Consider the following 21,650-nt stretch of genomic DNA (forward strand, 5'->3'; position numbering starts at 1 on the left):
CCCCGGTTGATGCGTGACCTCAAGCACGCAGCAGGCGCGTGGGTCGACGAACTCTCATCAGTTCTTTGGGGATTGAGGATTACTCCAAATCAGTCGACTGGGAGAACTCCGTTCTTTCTGGTCTACGGAGCTAAAGCGGTTCTGCCAAGTGACCTGCTTCACAATGCACCGCGAGTCGAGCTCTACTCTGAAGTCGAAGCAGAACAAGCCCGACAGGACGCAGTCGACCTTCTGGAAGAAGAAAGAGAGATGGCCATGATCCGGTCGACCATCTATCAGCAAGACTTGCGCTGATTCTACGCAAGAAATGTGAAGAGCCGAGCCTTCCAGGAAGGAGACTTGGTCCTCCGAGCGGACCAACAGAAGCCACACAAACTTGCCCCTACTTGGGAAGGCCCCTTCATTGTTACCAAAGTTCTCCACAACGGAGCATACCGTCTTTACAACATCGATCACCAGATTGACGAGCCACGAGCTTGGAATGCGGATCTGCTCCGCCCCTTTTATACTTAAGTATTCACTCGGATGAGTTGTAATAAAAGTACTTCTGAAGTTTATTTATCAAAGACAAGAGTTTTATAATTTTCCCAGTGATTGTTGTTACTTTTGTTCACACAAATCAGTTCCCCAGTGGGTGGCTTAGCTGCGAATCCGTTTCGCCTAAGTTTGTAAAAAAAAAATCCTTACCGAGTGGTGAGCCAGCCTCCCGCTCGGAGGCTTAGCTGCGGATCTGTTTTGCCTAAGTTTAAAAAAATCCTACCGGTAAGCCAGCCTTCCACTCGGAGGCTTAGCTGCGAATCCGTTTCGCCTAAGTTTAAACAAAATCCTACCGAGTGGTAAGCCAGCCTTCCACTCGGAAGCTTAGCTGCAGTCCAAGTACTCGCCTAAGTTTAAACAAAATCCTGCCGAGTGGTGAGCCAACCTCCCACTCGGGGGCTTAGCTGTAACCTAGTGTTCGCCTAAGTATAAAATATAACGTGCGCTCAGGAAGGAGGACGAAGCATAGGTCGACTGCTACCTTCTCCTTTCGAGATACGCCACAAATACAACATGCGCTCCGCAAGGAGGACGAGGCGCAGGTCGACTCCTGCCTTCTCCTTCCGAGCTACGCCACAAATACAACATGCGCTCCGCAAGGAGGATGAAGCGCAGGTCGACTGCTACCTTCTCCTTTAGTGCTGCGCCACATAAAACCTACCGAGTGGAGAGCAAACCTCCCACTCGGGGGCTTAGCTGCAGCCCAGTGCTCGCCTAAGTTTCTGAAATCCTACCGAGTGGAGAGCAAACCTCCCACTCGGGGGCTTAGCTGTAGCCCAGTGCTCGCCTAAGTTTTTGAAAATCCTACCGAGTGGTGAGCAAACCTCCCACTCGGGGGGCTTAGCTACAGCCCAGTGCTCGCCTAAGTTTTTGAAAATCCTACCGAGTGGTGAGCAAACCTCCCACTCGGGGGCTTAGCTGCAACCCAATGCTCGCCTAAGTTTTTGAAAATCCTACCGAGTGGTGAGCAAACCTCCCACTCAGGGGGCTTAGCTGCAGCCCAGTGCTCGCCTAAGTTTTTGAAAATCCTACCGAGTGTGAGCAAACCTCCCACTCGGGGGCTTAGCTGCAGCCCAGTGCTCGCCTAAGATTTTGAAAATCCTACTGAGTGGTGAGCAAACCTCCCACTCGGGGGCTTAGCTGCAGCCCAGTGCTCGCCTAAGTTTTTGAAAATCCTACCGAGTGGTGAGCAAACCTCCCACTCGGGGGGCTTAGCTGCAGCCCAGTGCTCGCCTAAGTTTTTGAAAATCCTACCGAGTGCTGAGCAAACCTCCCACTCGGGGGCTTAGCCGCAGCCCAGTGCTCGCCTAAGCATGACGAGTACAAGTCGATTGCAATTTGTGCTTCGTCCCCACCTGCAAAAGAGCATCACAAACACTAGTATATATTCCAAGCAAAGAATGATGATCGTTCAAAGGCAGAAGCAAACATATTCAACGACAAACCTAAGTTTAGATAACGTCTTACGGATCCAGAAGTGCTCAGGCACCAAGACTGTTAAAGTTTATCGGTTACAAAAACCACTCGGTATTCCGAGGCAAATTTAAAGCATCAAGCATAGAAGTTTTTTACCCCTCCTGTGGAGGGCTGGAAGGCGCAACGAACTCATCCAGGTCGATTCCATCTGCGATCCGAGTGGCAGCAGCGATGAAGGTCTCCATGAAGGATCGGAAGTCATGCTTCTTGGTATTGGCCACCTTGAGAGCTGCCAGCTTGTCCTCTCGCGCATCCTTGCAGTGAACACGGACCAGAGATAGAGCAACGTCGGCACCGCACCTGGCAGAAGACTTCTTCCATTCTTGCACTCGGCTTGGAACTTCGTTCAGTCGAGTCATCAAAGATTCAAGGTCATTCTGAAGTGCTTCTCCTGGCCAGAGCGCCGTGTCGATGCGTGACGTCGCAACCTTCAGCCTTGCAAGATAGTCGACAACGGCAGCAACGCGAGACTCGAGTCGGAGCACGTTCATGGCAGTTTCATCCTTCACAGGAGAGTTGATGGGATCTAGGCTCGTCTCCAGTCGACCAGTCTCCTCCTCAAAGTTCTGGCAGAGCTCTATAGACACAACCCCAAAGTTAAGGCAGCAGTTTGGTGGTGAGGCCAAATTAAAAAGCCTGTCAGATACAAAGGGTTACCTTCAAGCATGAGGAATAGCTTCTTGGCGAGTCCTCCCAGATAAGCCTCCAGATCATTCTTCTTTCCTACCAGTTCGCTAGCTTTGTCACTCAGGACCATCTTGTCATTCTTCAGTCGAGTGACCTCCTGGTTGGCCACGTCGAGAGCAGCTTTCAGATTAGTATTTTCCTCTTCAAGTTCGCCGATTGAAGCCAACTTTTCTTCTGCGAGCCTGGTCTTCTCGGAAGCTGCTTTCTGCGCCTCAGCGAGGTCAAGATCCTTCTTCTTCAAAGAATCCCTCAGTTTATCTGTAAAATCATAGTAAGATCAGACTCGGGGATGGACAAGAAGCAAAGGCACTCGTCAAGATTCTCACCAAACATACCTTTTGCCTCCTCCTTCGCCTTCATGAAGTTCTCCTGGACAAGCTTCAGATCAAGTTCAAGCTGGATATGCTTTTTCTCCAATTCAGTATAACGAGCTATAAGCTCGCAAGATTTCTGCGAAGAACCAATCGACAAACGTCAAAGATAGGTCACTTCCGAGTGACTAAGAGAAAAATCTTAGTATTTCTAAGACTGCAGCCGAATCTAAACATTCAACTGTAGTCTTGGGGACTACACCCAGTGGGTGCACTCAGCGTGCCCCCACTAGTTCTATCAGCTAGAGTTGGTCAGTCGATCCCAAAAGAAAAAGAAAAAAGAGAGGGTGTTCTTCAGACCGTAGTCGACTGCCAGCAGTCGACCACAGTCTTGGGGACTACACCCAGTGGGTGCACTCAGCATGCCCCCACCGGTTTATGGTTCCATTCGACCAGATCGAGTGAAGACAATAATGAGAAAAAAGCTCAAGACATAAAGACTATGGTCAACTGCCAGCAGTCGACCATAGCCTTGGGGACTACACCCAGTGGGTGCACTCAGCGTGCCCCCACCAATCCAGAATCTCAATCGACACACCCAGTGGGCGTATGACAGATACTAAGATTTTCAGAAAGAAAAGTTTTCAGGTACCATATCCTAACAGAACACGCAGTGACCGACCAACCTGGACATTGCTCTGAAGGGCTGAACTGGCATCATAAGCCGCTTGACTGGCGTCTCAGATCGCCTTCACTTGCTCCATCATGACCCCCGCCTGGCGTATGGCTTCTTTAGCAGTGCTTGCTTGGTCTTCGGGGACGTGGTGGGTAGAGAAAAGTGAAGGCTGACCAGCACTCGACGACGAAGGGCGAGCACTCGTCAGCGACACCGCAAAGGATACGGTAGGCTGGGTGACGTTTCCCCCCTCTGCAACCAACATCTCAGGTGCTGATACGACCTGAGCTGTCTTGCCAGCAGACACTCTCCTATTCCTCCTCTGCCTCAGTGGTCCCTTGTCTTCATCATCGTCAGGAAGATCAATGATGATATTAGATGGAGCTGCAGAAAAGAGTCAAAGTTAAAAACGAAGATCCCACCAACTGAAAACGAAACCTCAAAGGTCACAGGGTTGGAAGTGACGGCATCCTCCATTTCTTGATCTTCAGGTCTGGCCGAGGTATCAGAAGTAGCAGCTCTACAGTTTCAGAAATCAGTCGGTCAGCTAACGAATCGACCAAGAATAAATCCATGAGAAACAAGAGGACACAAGTTATGTCATTACCCAGAAATAGTGGGAATCACCATCTTCATCTTCGGCAAGGCCTTCGTCGGCTTTGACGGCACCACTCGAGATTGCTTCGGCGCTTTCTCAGTCGGCGCCGGAGAGGTCGTCCGAGGACGCTTGCTCGACTGCACAACAGGCGTGGCCCCCTTGCCGCGCTCGACTGCAGGGTCATGGGCAAGCTTGGACCTTCTTTCAGAACGGGGAGGCGCAACTTCCTCCTCCTCTTCCTCCTCCTCCTCCTCATTGGAGCCAACATCTTCATCACCCTCATCACCATCCGATTCCCACTCCTCTTGACTTTCACCTCCACTTCCTTCCTCCTCCTCGGTCTGTGCTTGCGCCCCGTTGGGCATCGAATACAACTCAGTGGTAGCCTGAAAGACAACAAACAAGACAAAAGTCGATCGACTGATCCGCAGCAAAAGAGAATAGACGAAACATGATTACAGTCGGAGATAAGTGGTCATACCTTGTCTGGTTCATAAGACTGGTCGAGTGGCGGGATCCTCCTGGTCCCACGAGGGTTATCCTTGTTCCCTGTGATGGCAGTCATCCACCTCTCCAGTGTGACGTCGTCGACCTCCTCTGGGTGGACCCGAGTGGTGTCTTCAGTACCAGAGTACAACCACATCGGGTGGCCTCGGTACTGGAGTGGCTGGATGCACCGTCGAAGGAAAACCTCCAGAAGATCCATGCCTGTCACACCGTCGCGAATGAGTTGGACTACACGCTCCATCAACATTTTAACCTGAGCCTTCTCCTCCGGTAGCACTTTCAGAGAAGACGTCTTGTTCACTCGACTCATGAAGAAGGGAGGGAGCCCAGTCGACTGCCCTGGCGTCGACTGGTCTTGGCAATAGAACCAGGTTGACTGCCATCCTCTAACTGACTCGGGGAGGGTCATAGCTGGAAAAGCACTCTTACTCCTCATCTGGACCCCAAGACCCCCGCACATCTGGATTACTTGGGTTCTCTCGTCATTCGGATTAGCCTTTTTCACCATCTGAGAGCGACAAGTGAATATGTGTTTGAAAAGGCCCCAGTGCGGCCGACAACCCAAGAAGTTTTCGCACAAAGACATGAAAGCAGCAAGATAGGCAATGGAATTGGGTGTGAAGTGATGGAGCTGTGCCCTGGAGAAGTTCAGAAACCCCCAAAAGAAAAGATGCGGCGGCAGAGAAAACCCATGATCGACATGGGTCGCTAAGAGGACACACTCACCCTCCTGAGGCTGCGGCTGCCACTCCGTCCCCGGAAGCCTAGCTGCCCCGTGCTCGACTAGCCCTTCATTGGCCAGGTCGTCGAGATCCTTCTGGGTGATGGTCGAGCGGATCCAATCCCCCTAGATCCAACCTTGCGGCAGGCGGGACCGCGACGAGGATCCACCCCGATTGGTCGCTCTCCCCTTCGCCTTCGCCATCGCCTTCTTCGCCCGCTCCAAAGCCGCCATCTTCTCCTCCACCATTGTCGCTGACGAGGCTGGTATGGAGCAGCGGCGCTGAACAAATAGCAAGCGTAGCGGATGAATCTGAAGACGGGGGAGGGGAAAATGAGGGAGCACTATTCAAAAACCTCCGCCCGGTGCCTTATATGGAGTCACTTCCGAGTGGCTGACTGGTAGGCCCGGGCAATCCTGTCAAATCCCGAAACAGTCGCGTGAGCGATACGTGGAGAAAAAGGCGGCATGGAAATCGAGGCGTTTCTGCCTTATCCCATCCAAGTACCGCGGCCTTCTCCGCTTCGCGCGCTTCCTGAAATTCAGATCCCACTAAATCCGCTAACCGCAGGGCAACTCATTAGACGGAAGATCTCCTGCGATCCGTCGCTCGGAAATCTCCAAGTTCATAAAGTTCACTCGACAGATATGAAGAATGGATCAAGGCGATTGAAAGAGAAGTTGATGCCATCGCTAAAAAGTCATTGATTCAGAGTAAAACACATTCACAGCACCAGAAAACAGGTCAGAAAGATTATCAACTCCTTCCTCACTCAAACCTCGATCCATTCGGGGGCTAATGATGAAGTCATGTACCTAGGGTAGGGTCATAGACCTGTTCAAGATACCCTCCCCAAGGACATCTTTAGAAGAAATCGTCTTCTAGTCGACCTAGAGGGATTCCACTCGACGGACTTGAAGACACTCGACCATGAAGACTCACTCGACCACCAGGAGTTCCAGAGCCACTCTGTATCCAAACGGTCTGTAATTAAGTAGTCTTTATGGTCATGATGACACTTTATGTAAGGCGTTACCAGTAACGCCCGGCCTTAATGTACTTTAAGCCCTCTGCTATGTGGGCTGGCTTGGGTCTTGGCGTCCTCTATATAAGCCACCCCCTCCACTAGCAGAAGGGTTCGCACCCCTGTAACTCTCATGCATATAATCCAGTCGACCGCCTCCGGGCACCGAGACGTAGGGCTGTTACTTCCTCCGAGAAGGGCCTGAACTCGTAAAACACTTGCGTGAACAACTACTCCATAGCTAGGATCTTGCCTCTCCTTTAGTACCCCCTACACTACTGTCAGACTTAGAACCACGACAGTAGCCGCTTTACATGTAATTCTGGATTGGACGGTTCCATATTTGGCATATATGAACCTGAGCGAGTTACTAGAAGATGAAGTTCTAGCCAGACAGATAGTCCGGCGATCAAAGTCCATGGTTATTCACAATGGCGAGTTACAACACTGCAGTATCTCAGGCGTGTTCCAGCGTTGTGTTTCTCCTGAAGAGGGCCAAGAGATTCTGCGTGAGATCCATGAAGGAGATTGTGGTCACCACGCCGGTTCAAAGTCCCTGGTGGCTAAAGCTTTTCGTCATGGTTTCTACTGGTTGACAGCTCATGCTGATGCTGAGGATATGGTAAAGCGGTGTGACGCTTGTTAGAAGTTTTCACGCCGAGCTCATGTTCCGGCTCAAGAGCTACGGATGATTCCAATAACTTGGCCGTTTGCTACTTGGGGGCTTGATATGGTGGGACCTTTTAAGCGGTCCAAAGATAAGAAGACCCACCTGTTGGTGGCGGTTGACAAATTCACTAAATGGGTTGAAGCGGAGCCCGTAAGCAAGTGTGACGCAGCCACGACGGTTCAATTTATCAAGAAGGTGATCTTCCGTTTTGGCTTTCCACACAATATCATCACGGATAATGGCACAAACCTTTCTAAAGGTAAGATGGAGGACTTCTGTCAAAGAGAGCATATCCGGCTTGATGTGTCATCAGTGGCACACCCCCAGTCCAACGGACAAGCTGAGAGAGCAAATCAGGAAATTTTAAAGGGCATTAAGCCCCGGCTTATGGTTCCTTTGAAAAGGACGCCGGGTTGTTGGGTGGAAGAATTACCTTCTGTGTTATGGAGCATCAACACCACCCCCAATAGATCAATGGGTTACACACCTTTCTTCATGGTTTACGGGGCAGAGGCGGTCCTCCCAAGTGATATTCGTCATGACTCGCCCTGGGTTGCCAATTATGTTGAAGCGGACAACGAGCAAGCATGCCAGGAGGCGCTGGACCTGTTAGATGAAAAATGGGACATGGCTTTGGCTCGTTCGGCGGTTTATCAGCAAGACCTGCGGCGTTATCACAGCCGCCGAGTCAAGACAAGAACCTTTCAAGAAGGCGACTTGGTGCTTCGGCTCATCCGGGATCAGACCGATATGCACAAGTTATCCCCACCTTGGGAAGGACCCTTTGTGGTCAGCAAGAATCTGCACAACGGATCATACTACCTCATTGATGTTCGAGAGCATGCAGACTCACGCAAATCTAAGGAGGAGACCCGTCGGCCATGGAACATAGCTCCTCTTATGTACATATTTTGACAATGTATATATTATGATCAATATATAAAATGGCATCCATGCTATAAGCAGGGCCTCTGCTGTTTTCTTCAAATATCTTTTGATTACATGGGGGCTTCAGCTGACAAAGCGGAGTTCTACCTGTTAAACCGGCTATCACGCCACAATACAGCTTGGGAGCTTCACACCCAAGGGGCCAAAGAGAGTTTGGATGCTATGCACAACTCAAACATAGGCACCCATTGAGCACAACTCACAAAGTTACTTGGGGGCCCTTTATGCAATGCAACAAAGAGTTTGAAAGGACCCTTGTAATATGCTATCAAGCACGGCTTGGAAGCCTGGTGTATTCACCTAAAACCCCGGGTTAACCTGCCTTTATCAAGTAAGCCACTCCTATCTAGGTAATCTTGGCATGACCCGCCGAATGTTTGACAAGTCAATCTTATACAGACCCTGAACTTGTCAAAGTTAAAATGACGATTGGTTAGTTGGAGGCCCATCTTGAAAGGCTTTGCAAAATGGTTTAACTCAGCGGCCTAGCATCCCATGAAAATCCTCGAATTTGGGCCTGACAGCCCTTGAAAAGCCTCGACTACACGGTTTTGTTTGCCTTTGTCAAGTTTTTATCCTTTGATAAAATTTTATGTTGAACCGGTGTCTATTGACCCGGCATGGCTATCAGTCATCATAATAACCCGGTGTTTGTTAACCCGGCTTGGCTTTCAGCTACAAGTTGTCAGACCATACTCATTATTAAACTGATGTTTTATAACCCGGTCTGGCTTTTGACTACATGTCGCCAGAATGATCATCCGGTGTTCATCACAACCCGGTATGACTTATTATATACACCAGCACTGCATGGTGGGAGTTATCAATACTCAATAGTTGGGTCCTCACCCTTACTACAATCAAGTTGGTAAGCCAACAATATGATTTAATAATACAGGTATGATATATTTCAAAAAAATTCAGCCTTGGTAAATCAACCAGGCTTTGTATTGGGCATTATGACCCGTCCAGCGGTACACTGCAAGGACAACTCTTTTTATGCAGACACAAGGATTGCATGAACTTATCAAGATATATAAGCAAGCACAACAATAATCATGGCGGATCAAACAAACGTCATGTAGCAGTGCACCATGGCAGCAGATCAAAGTATTTCAACTAGCCTATTACAAGGCGCTTTGATGCCCAAAATAATGATAGTTTTTTTTGCACAGAACACAGTCTGTGAAAATCAAGCCGATTGCCGGATTAAGACTCGTCACCAGGTTGACGTGAAGTTGATGGATCTTCTGGCGTAGGTTTAACCTCCTCCTCCCCACCCAGTGGCTGGAAGTCAATGGTGGTCCAGTCAATCCGGGTTAATGCCTGGAAGACAACTTCTTCATTTATAAGATTGGACGGTTCAACGTCAGGGGCATAGGTGTGCTTACGGATTGGCGGGATAAGATTCTGCACTTCTTTAACAGCGGCATCAACTCGTTTGTTGTTTGCATCATAGAAGGACCGGTGAACAGACAAATTAACCTCTTTAGCCAATTGGCTTGCCAGCGGGCGCATCTCCTTTGTTAGGGCTTTAAGGGCTTCATTATCAAATGCTCACCCGTCTTCTTGTTCACCAGGATAGCCCTTTGCGATATCTACCGGATCAAGATCAGCTATCCAAGCTTTAGCACGAGTCAGTGCTGATAAAGTGCCAGCCCTGGAAGAAGATCGCTTTACCTCCTCTATCTAGGTAGGTGTCATCGATAACTTGGCCAATGTATCCTTGATCAAAGTTGGTGCCGGTTTTTTGTACGAGGCCGCACAGATGACTCGTTGCGCACTAGTATACAGTTGCTCTATCAACGTATATGCTGCCTTCAACTTCATCCCCATATCCGAGCCCAGATGAGCAACACGACTGCCTGCAATGGTTTAAGAATTTGAGGTTAAACCGGCAATTTCAAAGATGTTTGACAGCGGTTCTTACAAAGTACTTACCAAATATTGCAGAAGTCATAGCATTCACTTGATGCTTCAGCCCAGTTAGCTCTTCCGCGACCGGTTTAAGAGCTGCTTTGGCATCTTTAGCCCGCTTTAATAGAGCATCCTTCTCGGTGTCCCAGCTCGTTCGTTCATTCTTGAAGCCATCTTTCAATTCCTCCATGGCTGTCAAAGCGCTTTTCAGTTCCTCCTTGGCCTTGGAGGTTTCTGCTTGCTGGGACTTAATATTTTCTTGAAGATCAGCAATTTGGGAATCTTTATTGCTCAAGTCAGCCTGCAACAGACAAATGATAAGTTGTTCATATCTTCTTCAAAGTCCCAAGCACATGACAAGTTATACACTTGGCACTTGGGGGCTAATATGGATTGCTTCTTAAACTGATATTTTAAAGTCCCAAGGCTGAATACAAGTATTAAGATTGGCATTTGGGGGCTAATGCCTAATTGATCAGCTAAATCAATGGTGAAGGAAGTCAACAAGGGCAAATGTTTAACAGAAAGTCCCGGTTCATCTTAAAGAGGTAAACCGGCCCTTGGGGGCTACGCAGTTGAAGTCTTTTTTATCCAAAGTTCCGGTCCATCTTCAAGAGATAAACCGGCCCTTGGGGGCTACAATGGGATTGACAAAAGTACAAAGCAAGATTTACAGAAGTTACCTCATATCGCTCCTTCATCAAGTTGACTAAACCGACCTCACAGTCACTGCTTGTATATAGGCGGTTTAGGTATCCAGAGTGAAGATCTTGAGCGTTGAGATGAGCATAGCTTGACAGATCAGTCTTCCATTTGCCTTTCTCCACAGCAGCAAATTCCTCTTTGGCACTGTGCTTTGACAAAGCGACAGGGTGCCAGGCAAAGTATGGCCAAATCTGGTGATCACAACATCGTCAGTTGCTTTACTTGGGCTAGCCGGTTTATCTGAGGCTTTGGTTGGGCTTGGCGGATCAGCGGCAGGACTTGGAGGATTAGCAATTGGGCTGGGCGGATCAGCATGAGGACTGGCCGGGTTAACTTCCGGCGGATCAACATAAGTGTCCCGACCTTGTGGTACAGGATCATCCACAGCAATGTCAGCATCTCCACCAGTACCTTCTAGGGTCTTCTTCGGTTCAAATTCCTCAGTAGGGGCATTCGTTTTTGTCTTCTTGCCGAGTCGGCCTTTGGCGCTGCAAAATAGCAAATAGAGGTTAGTATGATACACCGGCGCAAGAAGGCTAAGCTAAAAATATCACTCACCCAGGGACGGTCTTGAGAGGAGGCACTTGTGTGGTTGATGAGTCGCCATAAGATGAGTTGGAAGTTACCTGATAATTTGAATCAGACGGATTAAGTTGGTATCGGAAGCAACCCGCCAAAGGATAAGATTTATTAGAAGAACAAGAGACCTCTAGACGACGCTTCCGGGTTGGGGTGTCTGGTAAACTGGAGGAAGTGACCTGTTGGCCACTATGCCAGGTTGTGCGACGACTTTCATGCTGTTGTGTCTTCAAAGAAAAGTGTGGATCCAAATGAGCGTGAGGATGTGAAAGTTTTACTCTCCGAATTGCGCGACGAAGTTTTTGAACCGGCACATGATCTGAATCATAGGAAAGGGAAATTACCTCTACATGGTCCGCACGTCTGGCTTCCGCATCATCCTGATAATGATCATTGTCAATAAGATGTATAAAAAATGAACCAAGGGAATCAAGTTCTACCTCTGGGTTCGAATCTTCAGCATCTTCGGGCGGATCAGAGGACTCAGCGGTTTTCTTCTTTGCCGATCTCTTTGTGACTTTGCTCTTGGCACGAGGAGCTCTCACCGGTTTGTCTTGTGGTTTTGCCGGTTTGTCTTGAGGCTTCCTTTTCCAGAATGGGTCTTTGGCCTGTAAGGAATAAACAAAAGGTTATCAGAAAGATGTTAAAGGGGAGACAGATTAACAAGCAGAAAGATAAATTCTTACAGCCAGCGGTTTGTTGGAGGCATAAAAGGGGCGCAACCCAGTCTTGCTGCACTCATGTATCAGTTCATCTAGCATCTTTTTGACAGACTCGGTGACCTCTTCGTCAGTCACAGGTATGTCAGTATGCCGTTGAGGATCATTGACATTGCCGGTATATTCATACATCAATCCGGTGCGGCGGCTTAAGGGCAGGATACCCCATGAAACCCGGCAACGGACGAGATCAATACCGGTTAAACCATTTGCTAGAAGAGCCCGGAGCTTAGCAAGCTGTGGCGCATAAGTTTGTCGTTCTTTGGCAGTAAGCCGCTGAGGCAGTGGATGTCCATTGCTGAGTCGATAAGGACGGTAACCCGGCAGCGGATTTTCGTCGGCAGGAGCGGTGTTCAGGCAATAGAACCATGTTTGATTCCAATCTTTGGGGTGGCCGTGATGTTTGCCATGAGGAAAATCTACTTCTTTCCTCTTTTGAATCGACACTCTGCCAAGTTCAGTATTGGGGCCATCACAAAATTCTGTATGGTGGTTCAAATGGAAGAAGTCTCTGAAAAGTTCAACAGACGGTTCCTCTTGCAGATAAACTTCACAGAACACTTGGAAGTTGCAAATATTGGACACAGAGTTTGGCCCAATATCTTGAGTGTGGAGCTGGAAACTAGCAAGTACATCCAGGAAAAACTTTGATCCAGGAGGACTAAATCCTCGGTCCAGATGCTGCATAAATACTACCACTTCTCCATCTTGAGGTTCAGGAGGATTATCACTACCAGGGACTCGCCAATGAATGACCTCCTTCTTGGCTAAAGCATCAGTCAGAACATATCCAGTGAGTTGCTCTTCTTTGATCCGGGAAGGAACCCAATTGCAAGAGGAGAATTGCCTGTCCATTTTTTCCTGACAAACTATAAAGGAAGTTCAAATGACGGTTCACAGTTCAAGATTGATATGCATAAATCGGTGTCAAACCGGGGGATTTAATCAAAGCATATGTTCATATTAAACCGGATTCTATGCTCAGGTAAGGTTGGCGGTTTAAGTGAGGGCTAATGGTACCTGGCGGGTTATCGTTATCTAAAGGTTAAACCGCCTACAGTGGAAAAAACAGATCTGAAATTTGCTAAGTGCTGCACAAACATGTTTCACAAAATGGTATTGTAATTTTGGATCTACGGAAGTTCAGTATAGAAATTTTTCTCAGCCCTAAAATGGCGACAGCAGAACGGCAAAGGTTCAGATGGGATCTACTCGTAGCCGAAAGGGTATTATGACAAGGCAAGATAAACTATAGCACCAGCCGCAAGGGAAAAATGTCAAGCTTATCTAGATTTTATGAGATTGTAGCAACAAACACAGATGAACGGTGATGAACACAGATGAACACTGAATCCCTAATGGAGATCTAGGGTTGAAGGAATGAGACTTACAAGATTCACAGGAGGGGCAGAGAAGCACCATGGATCTCTGGCACGTTCAGGTCGATGCAGCGGCCCAAGATGGTGCAGAAGCTTGAAGGTCGCGGGAGGGGGCGGAGCTCGAGCTCTTCGGAGTCGCGAGGAGGAAGAAGATGCGAAGAGGCAAGGGGGAAAATTGGAAGGACCCCCGGTCTTATTTATAAAGGCAAAAGGATAAGCGACATGCGCGAAAATCGAGGAGTCAAAAATTGGATATCTGATATAGCTGTCGCCTCGATCTTCGGAGGTCAATTAATAAAAAGGAATCTTTACGAGTTTTTTATGCAGATGACGTGATGGTGGTTTAAGGCGACTCCAGAAGATGACGTCACGGCGGTTTACCAGGACAACGCAAAGACGTTAAAATCAGAAGAGGAAGACTGACATGAACAAGTTCAAATCAATCTTGGGCCTAATGTTGGGGATATGGATACTAAGTTAAACTGCCCAGAAGGGGCCGGGTTAACTCACAAGGAATCCTGTACAAAAGCCCATGACGATGAAGGCTAAGGCTATGGCGTTTCAACTATGAAGACTTAGAGGCCCAGAGCCCAATGGCGGATTAGGGCCCAAAGTAGTAAAATGCCATAGATGTATAACTTGTACTGTAAGTCAGGGAAAGGAGAAACCGAGCCGGACACTTGTATGAGCCGGCCTCGGGATTCTGTAGACCGGCCGGGCGTCAACCTATGTATATAAAGGGACGACCCGGCGGCGGTTCAGGGACAAGAAACGTCAACTCGAGAACTAGGCCAAGCATATTTGCTCTCTGGTAATCGAGACCACATCAAGAACACCACAACTGGATCGTAGGCTTTTACCTTCACCGCAAGGGGCCGAACCAGTATAAACTCCCTATGTCCTTTGTCCGGTTTAACCCCTCTAAGCTAACCCAATCGCGAGGGCTCCACGACTAAGTCCTTTCAACAGGACATCTGACGTGATAATTCCACGACACCTGGGTTGTTCTGTCTCATCTCTACGGTGAAGAAGATCTTAAGCAGATGGACTTCAAGCAAGACTTTGACTAGTCTAAGCGACTGTCGAAGAAATTCAAGAAAGTCGAAGTTCCTTCTTTGGTGGCCAGCTCGTTTTCTTCATCGTGCGAGACTATGAAGATTTGGACGACACTGCGGCAGGCCCTACTTCAACAACAGAACCCAATAACGCTGGCGCTCCTCCATCGACTTCGTGATGATATTCTTCAGGGGTGTTAGTCCTCACTTTTCGTCCCTTTTGGTCATTTGATGACAAAGGGGGAGAAATTTGAGTTAGTCTTCAAGCGGGTCTATTTATATGGGCGTTTTTTGTTAAGTTGCAACTCTCGCTCTTCTGAAGTATTTGTTGGATCGAGTTGTAAACTTAAGTCCGATGGTGACCTGATACTTTTTCTCTATTTTTCTGCATGCTATTTCCTCATATATGTTATGCACGCATGCTGAATTACATCAGTCACCATATTTCATCATGCATTTCAAATTCTTCATTCGACATGTTAAATGCATGTATGAATTACAAGATATAGGGGAGATCTCCATGATATTACTCTACAATGTGCATCTGCTATCAAAAGCAAATTCCTCAAGTATGCACATCTTCAGGGGGAGTTCTTCTATATCTTGCAATCAAATTCCTCAATATTGAGCACTTTCAATTAATATGTTTATCCCCATTGAAAACTTAACCTATTTGTCATCAATCACCAAAAAGGGGGAGATTGTAAGTGCATCTAGTGTCCCTTAGTGATTTTGGTGTATTCACGACTTATAGGTTAAGGGACTAATATGTTTGTGAGTGTACACATGCTCTATAAGTTAATCAGGAGTTTGATATTTACTGTGAAAGTCGACCCCTAAAAATGTATGTCTTCAACTGAAGACTTTGGTTCTCCTGAAGATTTTGAAAGTGAAGAAATTGGTGTGACCTTGAAGACTTGGATATTCATGCGAGGATTATGAAGCGTGAAGACTTTTGTTTTCGTACTTTCATTTTCTCTTTCTTGAGTCATAGGAAACACCGTACTGTTAAAGGGGGTCGAGGTAATACTAAGGAAACTGATTTCCAAGTGATGCTCATCTCAAAATCCTACACCTAACCAATCCTTTCGAGTGAAGCCATTGGAAATCTCATATCAGCTCAGTCAATTTCTTCAGTGACAGAGACGAATATCTTCTGGTCTCTGAGGAATTTGTTCTGACTGAGGAGTTAGGAATTTGCCAATGCGGATTGCCTACACAGTGAGGAACATGATAGCCCCCAGGAATTCGAACCTCACATATCTGACCATAGTTGTGCTGCGCGCCAACTGTCCAAAATATCCTACCACCTAATGGTCATATCATTAAAGGGCGTTTATGTCTTATCATGTCGGCCTGCTCCCTAGGCTATAAATAGCCGCCCCCTACAACCACTAGCTAGTTGGCTGCTAGAAACTGACACTTGTCATTGAGAGCATCCCATCCTCCGAGGACTTTGAGCGAAAATCATCAAGTGAGGAAAACCCAAAACCCAAACCCAAATCCAAACACCCACAAACCCAAAGTGATTGAGCATCACTGAAGAGATTGTTCCTGTGTGGAACCGACACTTGTTACCTTTGAGGACTGTGTATCCTCCAGATGGTTAGGCGTCATGGTCTGAGAATCCAAGAGGAATTGTGGATCGCCGAGTGACCAAGTTTGTGAAGGTTTGGAAGTCGCGTGTGAAGACTTACCACGAGTGTTGGGCGAGGTCTGTGTGACTTTAGCTCAAGGAGAATACGGTGAGGACTGTGTGTCCAGAACTGCGTGTCCTCGAGTTTAAATACTCAGCCGCTCCAACCAGACGTACAACTGTCACAACAGTTGGAACTAGTCTACCAAATCATTGTCTTCACCAAGTCAACTGGTTCTATTTCCTTAACCCTTTAATTTCCTCATTCATGTGTTGATGAACCTGATCATTACTGTTTGAAGACTTTGACTGAAGACTTTCTCTATTTCCTCAATCCTATCTCTTCAGTCACATAATCTTGAGCCTACTTATCCTGTTATCACGCTTTCCGTACTCTGTGTTTGTTTTCAGTTCATCATGATGACTATGCTACTGCTCTGTTATGCTTATACCTGAGTACTTATTCCGCTGCTAGTGTATCGTTACTCAGGAATTTCTTCACTTAGAAATTCCTTAGTGACGAATTTGTAAAAATTGCCTATTCACCCCTCTAGTCGAGATAATGCACTTTCAATTGTTATTGAAAAAAAAAACACCAAAAAAGTTGCTTCTAGTAGGATTCGAACCAAGGCTGACTGCTAATGGGAGAGGATTTGCGGTCTATGGGGACATATGCACCCTATATGGATTTTTTAGTAATTCAACAAAAAATAAAAAATTCCTGAAAATATTTTTGAAATAAACTTGACCTTTAATTGTACTCGTGAGAAAAAATTCACAAAAAGAAAATCTCTCTTTGACTTCTTTTCAAAAAAGACAAAATTTGGGCTAAAATAATGTGAATAGTGACCTATAATAGCAAATAAAATTTGTCTTTTTGCTGTGAAGTCATTTTTTTTCGCAAAAATTTATACACTAGTGCAAAAGTTAGTCAAGTTTTTTGTCAAAAAAGTTCTTAACTATTTTGACTTTTTATAAAAAAATTAAAATGAATCCCCACATAGGGTACGTATACACCCAGGAACACAAGTGTATTTCCCGACTGCTAATGCCTTACTTCTGCTAGCCACTCAGCCACCCAGTTCCTTCATTTCAATAGAGCAACGCGCTTTATTTATAGCGTTCGGGTTGCCGCATCTTCACATTGACCAGGAGCCTACCACCGTTGACCATGGCGGTAGGAAAAGGATCAGATCCAATTTTTTTTACAAGTAGGGTCAAATCGTGTTAAACTTTTACATAAGGGTCAAAACAATGAATTTGGCCCAGCTGGTAACTCTTGGCAAGATTTTTTGAGTTCCTCCAGAGCGACACTCGGCAAAGGATGCCACTTGACATATGCTAACTGCTGGAAAAATTTGTTGAGTTCCATTAGATAGAAACTCGATTTTTTTCTCGAATACACATGAGTGTGTGTACTTTATATTAAAGAGGAGGATGGGGGAAAGAAGCCCCTCCACGTTGGCGTTACAAAAGTTACATAACCCCAACTCCACCCAGCTACTCGCACGCTAACTACTCGCCGCATTACCCACCTCCATGGCCGCTAGGAACCGGTCCACGTCTGCTTTAAGTAAGCCCGCCACCTTCCACGCCCTACACTCTACCGATACTTTTGAATTACATACGCGCTTGACGGAACATCGCCCTCAAACACAATGCTGTTCCGATGCTTCCATAGCTCCCACATTACATGTATGAATAGTGCCCGTGCATCCTTTTCCCCCGAGGAACATTCTGCGGTGGTCCTGCACCACTCTCTTAGTAGCGATGTTGGTGTCGGAGCCCATTCTGGCTTGCCCCAACCTGTGCAGACACGCAACCACACTTCTCTCCCGAAGGCACAATGTAGCATTATGTGATTGATACTTTCTTCCACCTGGTCACAGAAAGGGCATGCATCCTGATGGTCTAATCCTCGGCTCGCCAGCCTATCTGAGGTCCAACATCTATTCCGAAGTGCGAGCCAAGTAAAGAATCGACATCTCAAAGGAGCTTTGGACTTCCACGTGAACTGCGCCGTTGGAACTACTTCCTTTGCCCAGAATTTTGTTTGGTATGCCGATCGCGTGTAGAAGGTCCCGCTTGGCTCCCAAGCCCACCGGACTGAGTCGGCCGTGTCTTGGTGCAATTGGAGCAGCACCATTCGCTCCCACAATCGCAGGTACTCCTGGAGCATCTGGCTCGTAACCTCCGGGCCTATGTCCAATGCCCAGGCCCCGTTCATCAATCCTTGGCTAACTTGCGGGTGCATCATATCCTCGCCCGCACCGTGCCATAGATTGTTGGTGCCAACTCCTCCACTCTATAGCTATCCACCCATCTATCCTCCTAGAACAACGTCCTTTCTCCATTCCCCAATGTTGCGTGGGTGGCAGCCTGGAAGATTTGCATTGACCTTTTAGGAACCGTAATATCAAACTCCGCCCGCGGTCTCGATGGATCCACTCGTTTCAGCCAGGGCCTTCTTGCTTGCATGGCAATATTAAGCCACTTGAGGTTAGGGATGCCAAGTCCACCCGCCCACCTTGGCGAGCACACGGTCTCCGACGCCACTCTGCACTGACCACTCGACGCCTGCTCTTTGGCACAACACAAGAACCCTCTGCAGTTTTTGTTCATGGCCTTGATAACCTTCTGTGGGATGTCTAATGCCATCTTCACATGGATAGGGATTGCGCAGAGTACGGATTGAACAAGAGTCATTCTTCCACTCTTCGACATGTTTGCGGCCATCCACCGAGGGAGGCACAGTGCAAGCTGATCCACCATTCCCATAAGCTGCGCGACTGTGTGCTTCCGCAAGGTGAGCGGGAGCCCCAAGTATTTGCAAGGATATGTGCCCTAGGGGCATCCAAGGATTTGAACCACCCGCTCCATAATTTCCGTACTGCACCGGATTGGTAAGGATGCGCTCTTGTTTAGATTGACCCTGAGCCCCGATGCTTCACCAAAAAGACACAACAGAGCTGCGCAAGTAGCGAGGTCTTCCACTTCGGGCTTCAGAACGATCACGGCGTTGTCAGCAAACATAGATACTCTGGGTTAGACCTCTCGACGCTAGCGGAGATAGAAACTCGATAAAGACTGCCACATGGCAGTTGCTGATGACTCCTGGAGTAAGCGTTTGCTGAGCAACATACAAGCAACACTCGACAAAGGTTATGCTATGTGGCACTCCTTCGTCCGTCGAGGTATTGTCGAGTTTCGCCTGGGAAGAAATCGACAAAGGTTGCACCATGTGCCACACCCTCGTTTGTTGTTGCATTGCCGAGTGCGTTCAAAAAAGAACTCGACAAAGACGTGTTGCCATGTGGCATTACCATTAATGCGCCGTTCTGTTTGCACTATTTTTTTGTCGAGTTCCCTATACACGGTACTTGGCAAAAAATAGTATATGCTTGTCGAGTGCCAGTGAAAAAGAACTCGACAAAGTCAGTTTTGCCAACAGCCGGCCAGCCGAGTCGTGTTCACCGAGTGTGGGACTCGACAAATGCTTTGCTGAGTGCCTAATTGAAAAATTCCAGTAGTGCAAGGCCAAGCAAGGACTGAGCCGGGACCGGTGACGAGGAGGGGTGTTGCCAACAAAGGCGAGTCGGAGGTTTTGACATGTGCGAGTGGCGGCCGTATCGTTTTGGTTCAGATGTGACCTCGCTGGAGGCGAGGATAGGAGGCTCGCCGGAGGCGGGGACAAGACGGTGTTAGAAGAAATTGTGTTGTTCGTCGAGGGAAGAAGAAAACAGTTCAAGGAAGAAATACATCCGGCCGTTCCTTTCTGATCCAACGGCTTGCACAAATCGACGCAAACCTTTTTTCAAACGATAGGGGCCCTTCATTTATTTTTTATTTTAACAACTCTATACACAACCGATCGCTGATATCCTGTCAACATTTGGCTTGCAAGGGCGCACGCATATTTGCACGCCGACACGCGCGCATCCTCCCTAAGTCGACCGGCGCCGCTAGCTGCTAGACGCGGCCGGGGACGGCGCTCAGAGGCAGGCCCATTGCCTGATCGCCGCACCGCTGGAACTCGGCGACGCGCGACGACGGCGGCAGCTGCATTCCCTGGGGCGCCGACGCTGTAACCGGCAGCGGCGCCGCGCCCAAGGCTTTCCCGTCGGCGACTACGACGTCGCCGCCGCCGCAGGAGAGGCGGCAACTGGCCATTTTGGAGCAGTCGTGGCGGCTGACGATGACGTAGGTGCCGTTCCGGTAGAGCTTCATGACGTAGCACCCCAGCTGGGCGTGCGTCTCGCGCGGGGCCGTGGCTGCCGCTGCCACCGGCCGCAGGGACGCAGCGGGCCCGGCGGCGACGTCGGGGTCGTAGCACACGAGGTGGCACCAGTCCCATTAGATGGGGCAGTACCTGATGAGCATCGGGTTGCGCCCGGTGCAGAGGTAGCAGAGGTACATCTCCGTGTCGTCGATGGACTGCGCCACAGACGAGTCGCTCGTCGTGCTGCCATCGCCGCCCGTGGCCGTGGCCGCGAGCAGCAGGAGGGCGAGGGAGGAGGCGCGGAGGATGGATGCGGCCGAGAGAGGCATCGCGTGCAAGACCGATAGCGAGAGATGGTGCGTGCGTTGCTGCAGCTGTTGGGAGTGATGTGATCGAGCCGGCGCTTTGGTGTGTGTATATACGGCTACGGGAAAGAAGAAAAAGAGAGAAAAAGTGTGCAGCAGCCCAAGAATTTGGCTGCATGTGCTTCTCGCGGTAAGAGACAGCAGATGATTAAAAGCATTTTTGGATAAGTACTGTCATCTCGCGAAAATGGTGTTCGGGTTACAGCTTGGCGAAATTGGCTGGAATACAACAAGTGGATCTGAATCGATCGACCAGGAGACTCGTGAGAAAATTCCAAGCAGTAAACCGGCCCGATTTCATGCATGGTCACCTTAGCTCAGAAGGCAATAGATGCTGTTGGACTTAAACAGTGTGTGCTACAGCCATATCGGAAAAACAAATCGCCGAGTTGCTTTCTGCCACGAAACGAGGAGAGGCGATCGAAAACAAACCACGGACTCATGATTAACTAAGATTGGGATGGAAGAATTCTTCTTGTCTGTCCCGTGAGAAACTGGAAGGTTTAAATCTCGCTTAAGCCGATAGAAACCATCGAAACCGAATTAATCATATGGCCGTGGCTAGACGCGGTTGCCTGCCGCCGGGAGCTGATCACCGCACCGCTGGAATTCGGAGGCGCGGGGCAGTGGCGGCCCCCTGGCCACGGCCGGGGTGGTGTCGTCGGCTCTGCTCCCAAGCGGCGCGTCTCCATTGCTGCACACAAGGTAGCAGCCCGCGACCGCCTTGCAGCTGACCGCCACGGTTATGACCCACCTGCCATCCGGATACAGCTTCATGACGTAGCAGTCGTCAGGGTCCGAGCCGCCAGGGCCGGTTCCCAGCGTGCTCTTCCTACCTTCGCCGTCGGCGGAGGGGTACAGCTGGGGGTGGCGGGTAGGGGACGTGGAGGACAGGCATGCGAGGTGGCAGTCGTCCTTGT

At 48.6% G+C, this 21,650-nt stretch overlaps 1 pseudogene; it reads right to left on the reverse strand.

Moving 5' to 3' along the window:
- Positions 1-20,115: 20,115 nt before the first annotated feature.
- On the reverse strand, positions 20,116-20,694 carry LOC119292758 (annotated as a pseudogene).
- Positions 20,695-21,650: the final 956 nt, after the last annotated feature.

The sequence above is a fragment of the Triticum dicoccoides genome, chromosome 4B (genome assembly GCF_002162155.2).
Source record: "Triticum dicoccoides isolate Atlit2015 ecotype Zavitan chromosome 4B, WEW_v2.0, whole genome shotgun sequence".
NCBI classification, from domain to species: domain Eukaryota; kingdom Viridiplantae; phylum Streptophyta; class Magnoliopsida; order Poales; family Poaceae; genus Triticum; species Triticum dicoccoides.